Below are 14,816 nucleotides of genomic sequence, written 5' to 3'. Positions count from 1 at the left end.
CAAACAGTCCTGACCCGCCACAATATGAAACAGGGAAGTACCGCCGTGTAATCCATTTATTTCAACAAAGTAACTGTATTCTAAATACCACCTTTTTAAACGGTAACTGTAACGGAATACAGTTACTCATATTTTGTATTTTAAATACGTAACGGCGGTACATGTATTCCGTTACTCCCCAACACTGCACGTGAGGGAACAATTCCCATGTTTTCAGCAGCTGTCGTCCTCCGCTGCTGCTGCCCTGCTTCCTTCTCACCTCCGCAGTCAACGTGTGATCACACCAAGCTCACTGTGACAAAGGAGGAGAGCTGGAGGCTCGCTCAAACTTTACAGACACGCTTTTAACAAAACGTGTCTCTGCTGGATTAGTCACGCTGGCTGTGATGGAGGTTCAGAACAAATCTGAGTCATGATGCACCGATCCGACCGACACAGTAATTTTCTCACTTTCCCAAGCTGCAAACATGTTGGCTGCGAGCACAACCAAAGACACACAAAAGGCTGACATAGCGCTGAAAAATATGAGGTGTTCCAGTAACTGTAAAAGTCAGAAACACCTTTCTCGGGCACATTTTCAGCATCTGCTACTTTTCCATCACACTCCAGAAGTCCTGAACACTTTTCCCTCAGCCAAAAGCAGATTTTGAAATATTGGAGACGCTCTGTGGGATATATAAGTCCATGATAGTTTGATCACACAAAGGATGAAAATGAAATGACAAATCAAACTTCTTCTCAAGTTCTTCTGCAATCATCTACGGAGCGCTGCAGCATCCTCAGCACTCCTTTCCACAGGTTCTGAATCCTGTTTAGCCTCATCGACATTAACAAGAGACATTAATTTAAAATAAAAACCTTAAAAAAAGACAGAAGAAGCAGAAGTGCAAAAATGTCAAAGTCGTTCCAGGTTTTCAGACTCTTTCCTGTTGCACTGGATTCAGAAACAGTAGAAATGCCAACATGGAGATAAAGTTTCAGGCTTTAGCGTCATGCAAGCAGAAGTGAGGATTGCAAAGGTCAAAGTGTCACTTCATTGTCATCGTGCTGCTTTGGAAGCAGGCTGAAGCTTTCCTATTCATGTGTGGATGAAGCAGAGAGGAGTGAAGGAGGGGAGGAGATGTGGGCGAGGCGGTGGGATGCAGCCGAGTCGCCGGGTGACGTGAGGTGATTCTTGAAGAGGCGGATTTTCAGCTTAGCGGGGAAGACGAGGAGTGACTCTGCATGAATACTTTGAATGACACATTGATGTTTCCCCGCTGGCCTCTGGGCAGCCAGAAATAAAAAGACAAGGCTTAAGGTTTTAACAAGGTTGGAAAAAAACAAGTCTGAACCTGGTTCTCTTTGGGGGACAAACAGATTAGGTCTGTGGACCCTGCAGGTCCCTGTTAGTGGGGAGAAACAACATCACAGAAGGAACGATTGTGGGTGCTCGGTCACTTCACACAGGTTGGATGAACAGAGCTGGAAGAAAAGGGCTTGAAAGGGTCTTTAGTTCAGTTATGTGGACGGATGCAGTCAGGTGAGGAGGACACAGAAAGAATGAGGATTTCACTTGAAAAAGCTCATTCAGATGAGAGGTGGGGGCATGCATGAGAGTATTTTTTCAAAACTTCAGTCTTAGAGCTCATATTGGTTTGAATTTGATCAACTACATGTGAAAATGTGTGAAGATGGTAGAAAACCAGCAGAAATTCAGAAATGTAATCATCACTGAGCTGCATTCTCAGTGTGTTTGTAATGTCAGTCGCAGGTTGCACAGAATTCAGAGTCCAAATAACATGTTTCATACATGAGACAAAGAAAAGACTGCTGTGGATTTTTGTTCTGCAGGATTTTGGTTTTGGGCAAATAAAAATAAATATCTGAGCTGCTGGAAGCTTTGAAAAATGCCAAGTTTAAAACAGATTTGCAGAAACCAAACGAACGCTTGAGCTTCTCCTCACATCCTTTAATGCTGGCTAAATTTGTTTGTGCTGTTGTCGCTTTCTTTTGACAGCCAAAGTTGTGAGCTCATCACTGAAACTGTCTGCACTGGTTTAAGATCAATGGAGAAGTAGGGTCATCTTCCTCACAGGTTTCTGTGCAATCAAAGTATAGAGGGCGTTGCCCCTGCTGGTCGTTAGCAGGAATACAGCTTTGAGGCTCTTCCACGCCAGCTTCATTATTCAGACCTGAAAGCGGGCATTATGAAGTCTGTGACAAGGACGTAGGTGAGCTGTTTGTGAATATGCAGATGGAGTCATGAGTGAGAAACACTCACTGTCTCCGTTTGCTAAAGTGACTCATAGGTCTGCATATATTTATTAGGCGCACTCCTGCCCTGACGGCATTACTACGGCGTCGCTGCACTCACAAAGGGTGAAGAGTGAGGTCACAGTTAAATGCACAAATGGATTTTATAATTAAGCAGATGTAAACAGATGGAGGATGTGAGCGTCTGAAAAGTGTGAAACTATGTTTCTGTGTTTCACTTCCTCTGTGACATCCTTGAATGTCAAGAACTTTGACCGAAGACACGAGAGAAAAATCAATCGTTATTCCGCGGGCACCGCCATGACTCGGTTGCCATGGAAATAGTCTATTTATATCAAAGGACTGTTGGTAGAGCAGCTCTCGGATGTCATGAAAAGTCCTTGTGAGGACACGATAGAGGAGACAGTGTCTCAGAGTCTCCTGAAACCTCTGGCTAGGACGAGATGCACACTCAGCCTTTGTGGGAATAAATAAATTACACATTTTCCAAGAATCAGAGCGTTAATTCACTCCAGGCTAAGAGGAGAGTTTAGCTGAGTAGTCAGAACTTTAAATGCACGAGGATAAAACCGACAAAAAACTCTGCTGGGCTAATGAATAAAACATTAGCAGCTAGACTTTCTAAAATTTCCTTTTATTGGCATATGAGAATAAAAATGTAATGCTCCTTGCACAACAGAGAAAATATGATGATATTAAGTCTCTTTATCTGGTTTTATGGGATATAAACAGAAGGTATAATGTTTCCCTGATTCACTGAGTGCAACTTGAGATGTTTTGCAAAGTTAATAGTTTTGTTTACATATTGGCAAACCAGCACCAAGAAATATTTGCAGAATAAGTTGTTAGCTTTAAGTTTTGTTTTGTTCTCATTGATGTAAAGAAGTACTGGATAAACGTGCCACTGTAGAAATGATACCCTCACGCAGGGTTTACCAGCTTGTTTCTGGATTTTAGGTTTTGAAAATTGAGCGCGAGTGTTTTGGCCATCACCATGTTCGTCTTTCCGAAGCAAAAGGTTGGACGACCTGTAACCTGCATCATAATATTTTTCTGATAATTGCACTAAAATGCTCCAACAAGGCGTTGAGGTCCAGTTCAGTGAGAAGGTGAAGCCAGCACAGCTGACAGCTGCAGGTGTGAGCACGCGAGTCAGTCAAAGGAGCCACATTATGGAGAAAAACATCCACAGAGGCCAAAACTATTTTAGTATCAGGCTGTAAACATTTTATTTCTGCTGTAAAGTCGGAGATTTTAACAGAGTCTGTGGGGACTGACTCACATTCGTAGCCTCAAACGGACATTCAGAAGAACGGCAGGTTGTTTGTTTGTTTACACATTTCCATCTTGATTGGAAATCAAGGTGATTATGTACAGAAACATTCATGTGTGTTTTCAAGTCGCTGCCAATCGACCCACTTTGTTTTTTAACCAAAACAAGGTGTTAAATGTATTTTCTAATCTCAGCTGTTATAGGCTTGAAGCAGGAAATGTAAATGAACCTTGTTCAGTCAGAGTCAGTCGCTATATTTATCAGCATGGCTCTGTTCCACTTAGACACAGAACGGAGAAGGCATCATTGGCGGTAGAGTTTTACACCGATTAAGTCAGAAAGAGAAAAACAAGTGGGAGGAGGTGGGTTGCAAAGCGGCTTACAGTAGCATTTCAGGTATGGGAAGGTTAAAGCAGCCTGAACAAACCGCCCTTTCTGTGATTTGCTAATTTTCTCTTCAAATCAATTCCAAATTCCAGTCATCATGAAATGCTTCAGGACTTATTTTTGGGCATTTCCTAAAACAGCTGTAATTTCAGTGCTCTATGGGACACAAAAAAGGTTAAAACTTTCCCTGGAAGTTGAATTTCTACCATCAGAGTTCTCTCAGAGAGCTCAGGAGTCTTTGGTGCCGGGTGTTTCTCTTTGATAACGCCCCTGGTATCAGCTTAAATACGACGAGGTGAATGCTAGCGGACAGTTATCAGGCACAGTTTGACTTCGCTCTGCTCTATGTTTATAAAAATATCTGCATGCACCTGCACCCCCCACTTCATCTAGTGCATATCTTTATTTTCCTTCCTTCCTAGTTTAAAGCAGAAATATCAGAGCTGAAACCAACAAAAACAATCTGGTTACACAAGAAGAGAAAAAAAACCGTCCTCACCCTCCCTCGTTTCTCCACACTGAGTGGTCAGAGGTCAAAGTTCAGACACAGCACAGCATTCTCACAGCTGTTTGGGATTCGGAACGATGCTCAAGGACACTTCAGCAGCACACAGGGTTGTGACCCTGATTTGATTCTCATTAATCACAACACGTCCCGGCGCCTCAGAAAAAATCCCCCGCAGGTCGCTGTGACAACAAGCTCCTGGTTAAAACAGAAATGTGAGCGTTCTGAAAGGTCCTTCCTTCTGCAGGCTGCGGCTCGATGTTTCCCTTTATGTACAAATGTGACGAACAACAGTAGCATTTCACTCTGAGACTCAATGAATGTACAAACTAATACTGTAACGCTGGAGCTGGTGCATCGCGGCAGAGTCCCAATCTCATGATCTCTGTCGTTCACACGTGAGCCAGTTTGGTGTAAACAGTCACATGACTTCAGTATAAAGTATGTTTTTTTTCTTCTTCTCTGAAACATGCAGAGGTAATAGATGTATATTTAATTAGATAAAGTGATATTTCACACCGGTGGAAAGTTTTTTGGACGATCTTCAGTGTCAGTCAGCGTCCACGAAGCTGAAATGATAAAGGATTCATATTGTTTTTGCCTGATTTGAGGGATCTTTGATTGAGATACATACACATAGGCTTTAAAGTCAGATAAGTCCAAGGCATTGTCCTCTAAATAACAAATGAAATGCCTTTATGCTCACGGCATGGTCATGTTTAATCTAAAGAAAATTCCTATCATGACCAAACCATGAGAATAAAAACATTTTACAAGAGTTTAATTTTGGAGCCTTAAAACAGGGATGTCAAACGTACCAAACGAGAGCCAGAACTGGCCCATTAGAGGTCCAGCCCGGCGTGCTTTGCAGAGAAGAAGGGCTCAAATTTAACTTTTCATTAAGTAAGAATCACAAGACTCCAAACTGTTATTGTCTCCTGAGCCTGAGGTCCTACTGACAAAGGCTTTATCCTCAGGCTGCCACATCCCAATAAAAGTAACAGGCAGTGTTGGGAAGGTTACTTTTAAAATGTATTCCATTACAGAATACAGAATACATGCCCCAAAATGTATTCTGTAACGTATTCCGTTACGTTACTCAATGAGAGTAACGTATTCTGAATACTTTGGATTACTTAATATATTATCATGCTGTTTACAACTACATGAATGTACTATTGCTGTGATTTATTACTGTTACTGAAGGTCCGCGGCTCCGAACCGTAGTAAAGGGACCTCTGGCTAATACGGTGGGTTCTGTGTCGGGCTCGTAGCTGAAAACTAGCTTTACTTTGTTGTCTGGGTCAACTTTGCTAGCAGAGACAGAGAGAGGCGTTGAAAGGCTGCTCCAACAGAACTTATTGTTTTTGGAGGAAAACACGAACACGGTGTACAGTCGAGTCTTAATAGCTTACTTACAACTGGGCTCGTCAGGCTCTCTTCTTGGCTGCAGTGGTTATTATTATATTTACATGCTTCCAGCTCCCGTTTTTGCTCGATGACAGCTCGTACTTTTCCTTTTTCTCCCTCCCTCGCTCACAGACACATAACGTGTATGGCAGTCCATTCTCCCTGCAGCACGGACTACACTGCCCATGATGCTACATTCTTTAGAGCTATACCTGTAGCATTCTGCCTGTTAGCTTAGCACAACAACAACAGGCGCTCTCTCACCCCGGAAACACGCAGAGAGAGAGAGCGTCACCCTGTAACCATGGCAACCGTAACGCTGCCGCCTGGAACAACAGAACGTAGCTGTCAAACAAAACCCAAACAGTCCTGACCCGCGACAATATGAAACAGGGAAGTACCGCCGTGTAATCCATTTATTTCAACAAAGTAACTGTATTCTAAATACCACCTTTTTAAACGGTAACTGTAACGGAATACAGTTACTCATATTTTGTATTTTAAATACGTAACGGCGGTACATGTATTCCGTTACTCCCCAACACTGGTAGCAGATAAAGCATTAAGTAACAGAAAGGTTTGTTTTTTCTTTATAGATGAACCATATCAAATATAATTTCTCTCCATTAAAGAGAAATCAGAAATTATCTGTGATATAACAGAAAATTTCTCTTTTCTTAAATCAGGAAACAAAGTCTTGCTAATGTCAGTACTTTTCTGTGATTTTATGGATCCATTTCTTATAGTGTGGATTAAAGCCTGAGTGATTAAAGCCTGAGTGATTAAAGCCTGAGTGGACATGCTGATGGGATTCTTTGAGTCATCACTGCGCTTTTCTCTGAGTTTATTACATTCGAAGAAAAGGAACAGTTTGAAGACTTTTTGGTCCGAGCCTCCTGCGTTCAACTAAAATGAGTTTGACGTTCCTGCTTTAAAAGAAGCAAACACGGAAACCATCTGAGGTCACGTCGCCTCGAATCTCTCACGTGTCAGCAGCAACATTTTCAGACGCCACATAAAAAGCAGAAATAAAAGAGTGAGCGACGCCCCCGAGGCGGCCTCTGTTTACAGCTGACTGTTCAGTAATTTAGATTAAAAAAATAAACATTTCCGTCCAAGTGAAATATCGCTTTATGAAAGCAGAATGAAGTGATGCATATTAAGGTCTAAGAAGTGTACAAAAACTATGAAAAATATTATGTGGCCTGAGAAAGAAGTTTTGTGTTTGTCTGTGAGTCTTTTGCAATGAATATATGACAAAGAAAGTAAAGTTTAGTACAAAATATGACAAAAATAAATAGAATTTAAAGGGATATATCACTTTGATTTTAAGGTGGAATTTTAGATACGTTATATTATAAATTAATGGAAACGTTTATAGATGACAGATTATTATAAGTAGCAGAAAGTAAAATAAAAAAAACTTTATGTTGATATTTGAGTCTTATAATGATTGTATTACTTGAGAAAAGTGACATAACCCTTTAACCTGAGCGAAAACCAGGGTTACAGAGACTGTTACAGAGCAGGCGGTGTGCGAGATAAGACTGGTTTATTACTCCGAGTATAAAATAGTCACATTTATTGTTACATTCATGAATTTAAGAGAACTACATTTATCTCTTCACTCTTGGTGCTAAGTTGCAAATATCTGTGTAAAAATCATCTTAAAGTCGTTTACTTGTTACAAAAGAAGAACAGAGCTCTGTCTTCATGAAAAGGTGGTCAAATAAATCTCGATATTACTCGACTCAGTAGCTCCTCCTGTATTTTCTGTGAACTTTACTTATCAGAAGGCCAGATGCATAAAAGTTGCACAATCAGACTGTTCTGGATTGAGCACTCCGCTTTCTTTGAGCAAACTTTGCAGCACCACCATTTCTTTTCTCTTATCTTTCAGAGTTGATGGTCTCGTTACAGTTTTCATTAGATGTTTCTTAGTGAGATCAACAAATTGCTGTTCTTCATTGGTGTTTACTTACCTGCCAAAATAACTCGAGAATTTACAGAGAATTTAAATGCAAAGGTTGAATTACGGAAGCGCCTACAGTTAAAGACCTGAGTGCAAGTTATGCTTGTGTACATGCATGCAATTTCACAGTAATTAAGACTTTAGAGAGCGGGACCATGCATGCACAGAGCTTTATAAGCTGTGTACAGACACAGACTTTTATGAATGTGGCTCAGGAATCTGTTTGCTGTTTTCCTTTTCTCTAGTTTCTCCAGTTTGTGGAAATTCAGAAACAGCAGGAAATCATCCTTTTATGATGCTTGTTTTCCCTTTAACTTCAACCAGGGGTCATTAAGAGGGAGCCATTCGAATTACAGGGTAGTTATGATGCTTTAGTTGCCCCCAAAACAGGCCTGAGCTCCTGATAAAGCAACCATCTTCAACCAGATCAGGATAATTAAAGGCTGGTTTTATTTGTAACAGCATTCATGTGATGTATTCTGTGTCTCACAAATGTTTCTCAATGTTTCCTTTTTAACTTTAGTCCTACATAAAATGCTGCTAACTGTTGTATGTTTTTCCAAGTTTGAATCCTTGCAAAGGATCGTTACTGCAGTAATTACTGCAGAGGATTCAGATGCTCTTTAAAATATACATCAGCTTCTTTCTGTCTAAAGAGGAAGTTTTAAGGACTTTGTATGATTTTTACAAGAAACCAAACCTCAGTCCCACAAAGAGTGAAGAGGATTTTCTTACGTTTGTTTTTCTTTTTAAATTTCATCCAATAATAAATATTAGATTGCATATTTGCTGATATTATCGTCCCGCCTAAGAACAATCTAAATTGCTCGAGCTGCACAGACACCTGGTTTGCTCACTGATGTATTTAATGAAGAGCACAGAGGATTTTGTACAGTCTCAAACCGAGTTATGTTGTCAAAGCTCTACCATGACCAGTGTTTATTAGTGAGAGTTGTTCATAACCATTTTATAAATCGTAAAAATTCTGAAATCCCGATTCACGACTTTCTGTGAATGCGTTCGAATGTAACAGTTTCAGATGTAACTGATTTCAGTAAATATATTCTCACTCCAGCGATAACTACGAATATATCTGCCATCTCCTGTTTCTGCTCTTCACTTGGTTTTAAAAGACGCTGCGTTGTGCGCTTCAGGAGGCCAGTGAATCTGCATGTTATTAATGTGTGACGCTCTAAAGGTCCGATGCCTTGTTCCTGTACATACTGAAGAGCCGTGTCCTGTATGTAACGACGATGCTGGTTTTTAAGTCTGATTTTGTTAACGTGAACAATAAAATTGCTGTTGTTTTTAATGCAGGGTGCTGCTCTCTGTGTTTATTTAGCAGTTCAACTTCTGCTGGACCTCATTTGCATTTCGTCAGGTTCAGAGGTGAGAAAAACATCCTGCAGATTAAGCTCCCACGCTGTGGCAGCAGTGCAACCTGGTGTTCCTGCACAATCAGAGGGAGGCTTCCTCTGTCTCCGGGTTAAACTTAGAAAACTTTTTCCAACTTCAATTCAACTTATTTAAATCAAACATAACAACAACCTTACACACTGGTGAGTATCAGATATAGACTGTATGTGACAGATGGATGAAGCCACCATGACGCATCCACGCGGTTTGTGAAGTCCTGTCTTTGTCAGTTACTATCTTATAGTTCTGAAATCAGACCTGATGAGGGCTTGAGCTGTCCCTGAGTAAGAGTAAACCCCACTTTCTACTCATTTTTTACTTTAAGACCATGATTTGCTAAATTTGCATGATTGCATTCAATAGGATAGGACAGATGAAACGATAGGAAAATTTGAAAAGCCCCCTGCTGACCATCAGAAAGAATCTCAGTTTAAGGCAGCTTTGCACCAGCTTCACTTTTCTAACCTGGAAGCTGTGGCCAAGGCACCAGCATGCTGTTTAATAGTCACGGATTAATAAAATCCCCAAATTTTACTGACTAAAACTGAGGTAAGGCCTTCTTGCACCAAAACTATAAGCACAGCAAAGAGGTCCATTTCAGATGAATGAGCTGAGGCGAAGCCTGGCAGACAGCTATCAGCTACAGCTGCCTGTGTGAGCAGGATGATCTGATATCGTCGTGTTGGTGTTGTTCCCAGATCATCATGAAAATGTTGTTCCAGGTTCAACATTGCAAGTGACCAATCACATTATTGTGACGTTATTCTTTTGCGCACCAACCCATTCGTGCATTTATGAAATTCCAATGTTGCAAGGACAATATCAATTCTGCTTAGCGTTTATTAAAGGGTCAGGGTCAGGGTTAGGGTCCGTTGATCGGCGGACAAAGGCGGTTTCTCGCAGCTTAAGTACAGTTTTTTGTTTTACGCCGGTTTTTCCCGAAGTCGCAAAAGTATGACATCACAACATTGTGATTGGTCACTTGCAATGTTGATTCTGGAACAACCTTTAGTATGATGATCTGGGAACAACACCAACACGAGGATATCAGATCGTGCGTGTGAGCATGTGCAGTGCAAACGTTCAAGTCCTTATAAAATTCAAATGGGTGGCTCCTGTTAAGAATGTCAAAATAAAATAATTGTGACTCATACAGTTGTCAGGTAGTTAGAAAATAGTTATAGACACTGAAGCACTTTTATGAACCTGATTATTTCTGCTGTAAAGTTCGATGTTTTAATATGGGAGTTTGCTGGGACTGACCTGCTTTTACAGCCAGCCTCCAGTGGCCTCCTCTGCAGTTTCTGTTTCTCCATCTTGGCTTAACTTTACAGCTTTGAAGGTTGCAGCTTTTTAAAGACCCACACATCATCATCATTATAGTATAAACAGTATCACAAATGGTGGAGGCTTCATATCAGCTCTCTGGGAAAAGCTGCAAAAAATATTTTGTGTTAATCGTTACTCATCTCACAAAAGGATATGATATCATGCAGATAAACCCTGGCTGTATAAAAAACAACATAGAAGGCCTTAAGGGAACCAGTTTAAACTCGAATTGTGTTATTGCTGTAAAGCTATGCAATCAACATCTACACTGTAATGGTAAGTAAGCAATAGGAGCTTAACTGAAACGCCTGCAGATCTAACCACTGCAGTGGTTTTCATATTTAAACTCCGCCCTTCAAGTGTCCGAGTGTCCCGGCTGAGCTGGTTGTGACTTATTTTTAGATTTTTAGAAACTGACTTTGCTCTTTAGCATTAAATGTTCTAGTCTGTCTCCAGGACTCTGTCTCATTGTTATTACTGTCAGTCTTTAAACTGAGTTCTTTTTACTTAAAGCTGCATGACGTCTTTTTTTGTCTCCTCTTGTTTTTGTTTCTTGTCCCTTTTATTATTTTTCTGTTTGTTAAGTGTTACTGCTCTGGATTCAGATAAATCCCCAGTCAGCATGACTCATAAATGTCACAGATTATTGTTTTCCACAAGACAAAATGAGAACCTTGCCTATCTTTCTACCCACACAGGAGCATTAGTAAAGACCCCCTGACGATCTAAAGGTAAGTATGCCTCACGCAGAACCTCTCATTAAATTTAATAGGAGAAACATCAGATGAATCTGACTGAGCTGCGTTTTGATTTTCAGACACTGATTTATGTCCCTGTCACTCCCACTCACTCTTTTTTTTGTCCTCTTCTGGCTGCCATTTACATCCTAACAAAGCAAAACATAAAGGCTGTTTATGTGGTGTTAAACTAAAACTATAACTTTTAAAATATCCTGAAATAAATGGAAACAGACTGTTCTTTTTATGAATTTTAAAGAGGAGGAAGTCAAAGCATGGAGGAAACTGTGTGCTGACAACATCTTAGAGCAACATACCTCACAGTCCAAACTCTAATGAGCTCAAATGGGTAAACTCAGTTTTATATTTTAAAAGAACACGCATGCAGCCATTCCTGTGTTGGCTTTTCCAAGTCAGCTGATTCAATTCAATTCAATTTTATTTATATAGCGCCAAATCACAACAAAAGTCGCCTCAAGGCGCTTCATAGGTACAGAGAAAAACCCAACAATCATATGACCCCCTATGAGCAAGCACTTTGGCGACAGTGGGAAGGAAAAACTCCCTTTTAACAGGAAGAAACCTCCAGCAGAACCAGGCTCAGGGAGGGGCGGGGCCATCTGCTGTGATTGGTTGGGGTGAGAGAAGGAAGACAGGATAAAGACATGCTGTGGAAGAGAGACAGAGATTAATAACAGATATGATTCAATGCAGAGAGGTCTGTTAACACATAGTGAGTGAGAAAGGTGACTGGAAAGGAAAAACTCAATGCATCATGGGAATCCCCGGCAGCCTACGTCTATTGCAGCATAACTAAGGGAGGATTCAGGGTCACCTGGTCCAGCCCTAACTATATGCTTTAGCAAAAAGGAAAGTTTTAAGCCTAATCTTGAAAGTAGAGATAGTGTCTGTCTCCTGAATTCAAACTGGAAGCTGGTTCCACAGAAGAGGGGCCTGAAAACTGAAGGCTCTCCCTCCCATTCTACTTTTAAATACTCTAGGAACAACAAGTAGGCCTGCAGAGCGAGAGCGAAGTGCTCTAATAGGGTGATATGGTACTACAAGGTCATTAAGATAGGATGGGGCCTGATTATTTAAGACCTTGTATGTGAGGAGCAGGATTTTGAATTCAATTCTGGATTTAACAGTTGAGTGCTTAGCTAGCTTGGTTAGCGTGCTGTTTCCACAAACAACATGGATACAATGCACACACAAGAGCTGCTAACTAGTGCTGAATGAGTGCTGCACAAACGCACACACAAATACTCATCAATACTCGAGCGCAAACCTCTTCTTGACGTGTGAGAACATTTACCTCAGAAAGCATCAGAGAATTTCTTTAAAAATGCCCCAAATGCACAAACACATCAAATGAAATCCAGTTCAGGGACTCCAAGCCGTGAACGTGAGGACACTCAGACCCCTAATTTTAAACCTAAATAAAATATAATACACCTCACATTTGTTTTGAGGAGAGAAACAATCCTTTGATTTCAAAATTATTTTTGTAGCTGGCAGCTGTAAACAACAACAACAACAACAAGGGCTGCTGCTGTGAATTTGGATATTTAAACATGGGTATGACTCACTTTTAGTGACAGCCTCACGTGGTCATTAGAGGAGCTGCAGTTTGTTTGAGCAAGTTTTGGTCCACAAAAAATCTGCATGAAGCTAGAAACATATTTGGGCCTCATAATGATTATTATGTTCTCTACTTATGAATAAGAGAAAACCCTAATACTGTAGGGAGTCCCCCAAAGATCAGTCCTTGAGCCTCTGTTGTCTTTGCATGCTTTCTTTAAAGGAAAATCATTCAAGAATAATAGGCCACTTATCATCGCTATGCTAACGACACCCAGATTCATTTGGCTGTCTCACAAACGACTTTGATCCTGCCCTGAAAAACTGGAAGTCTGGATGCAACACGATTTCCTTCAATTAAAAAGAGAGATATGTTTAAAACAAAGATGCACAGTTGCAACTTGAATCTACAGCCTGAATCCATGTGATAAATGTTAGCGTGATCAAAGTTTCACTGACCATAGTAGGGCTGTAAAAATCATTTTACTCTTTCTGGCATCACTGTATTATACTCAATTGTATATAGCATTTGTATTCTATTTTATTCTATTGTGTACAGCATCTTATTTTCATCTTATTCCAGTGGTTTTTTCTTTTTCTAATTTTTCTATATAACTTTACACTGTCCACTTTCTGCTGTAACAAAACAAATTTCCCACGTGTGGGACTAATAAAGGTTATCTTATCTTTTTGTCATCTCAGACAGATACACCTTCCAGTGCGATCCCAGCAGGAAGCTTATTCATGCCTTTATTTATTAAAAAAACACGACCATTGAATAGTTACAGTTAGTTCAAAAATACTGCTACAAGAATTTTAAGGAAAACCAGGAGTGACATCACTGTGATTCTCTGCTCCCTGTGTTTGTTTCCAGAATTGAATAAAAAATATTCCTTACTGCCAGGGTTATTTAGAATAAAAAAATATCCAAAATATTAATCAGTTCATTCAGGGCTGGTAGGGTACACCATGCACAGGTGACCTGTCTATCACATAGAGACACAGGGAGCCACAGGTGATGAGAAATGAGCCTTGTGTGGTTCTAGAGCCACTGGTCTTCATCAGCTTTTCACCTTACATGTTAGCCATGAATCATTTTCTTTACAGGCCTTTTTTCTCTTCAAGAAACCAGCACTGTAAGAAAAAGTTGGTCCACAAACTTCCTCTTTAGCTCTGTATTGTTCATTAGTTTCAGCTCAACAAGCTGTTATTTCCCCTGCAGGCAGGCGACAAACAGCCATCTCCAGTCCTGTGCCCAGGGAGTGCTGAGAGGTAAATATAGCACAGGAAGCTGATGCTCTGGTCACAGCAGTGCTCTCTCAGGTGCTTGTTAGAAGATAAAAAAAAAGGCACACAGTGTGAGACAGAAAAGGCCTGAAAACAGAGTTTATAACAAGCTGTTTAAACTCCACGATCTGATGCTGAAGAGAAACGTCATCTCAGTCTGCAACCATGGTGACAGAGCTTCTGTTAAACTGAATGCTAATGTCAGTATGCTAATACTGATGTTTAACAGCTCAGAGGTTGGAAATTAAGTCAGTGCCACAACTGCAGTACCTCTGCTGGCCACTTGAGGCTGCTTCAACAGTGAGTCAGCATCAACGGTCTCCCGCGTGAAAGTATCCAACCTTACAGCTAAAATAAACAATTTTACAGCCTGACGTTGAAACTGTTTTAGACTCCATGAATACGGTTTACCTTCTTAAAAACTTTGAGATGCGAACTCATTATTATTAAAATGATTAAAACTTAAATTTAGGCTATGGCTGCTTTGGTCGTGTCGACATACATGGATCTCGACCTTAAGATCCCGATTGTGCTGTTGGTGCCTCTGAGAACATTTTATTACCAATAATATGATTTGCTGCATAGTTAGTTGTACTACAGCCTGTCCAAGGTACCTGTACGGAGCCCCGCAGGGGACATGGGAGAAAAAAAAATTAAGACTGA

This window comes from Neolamprologus brichardi, chromosome 5, assembly GCF_056152115.1.
Source record: "Neolamprologus brichardi isolate AB-2024 chromosome 5, ASM5615211v1, whole genome shotgun sequence".
In the NCBI taxonomy this organism is placed as follows: domain Eukaryota; kingdom Metazoa; phylum Chordata; class Actinopteri; order Cichliformes; family Cichlidae; genus Neolamprologus; species Neolamprologus brichardi.
Note: the sequence above shows the minus strand (reverse complement) of the source record.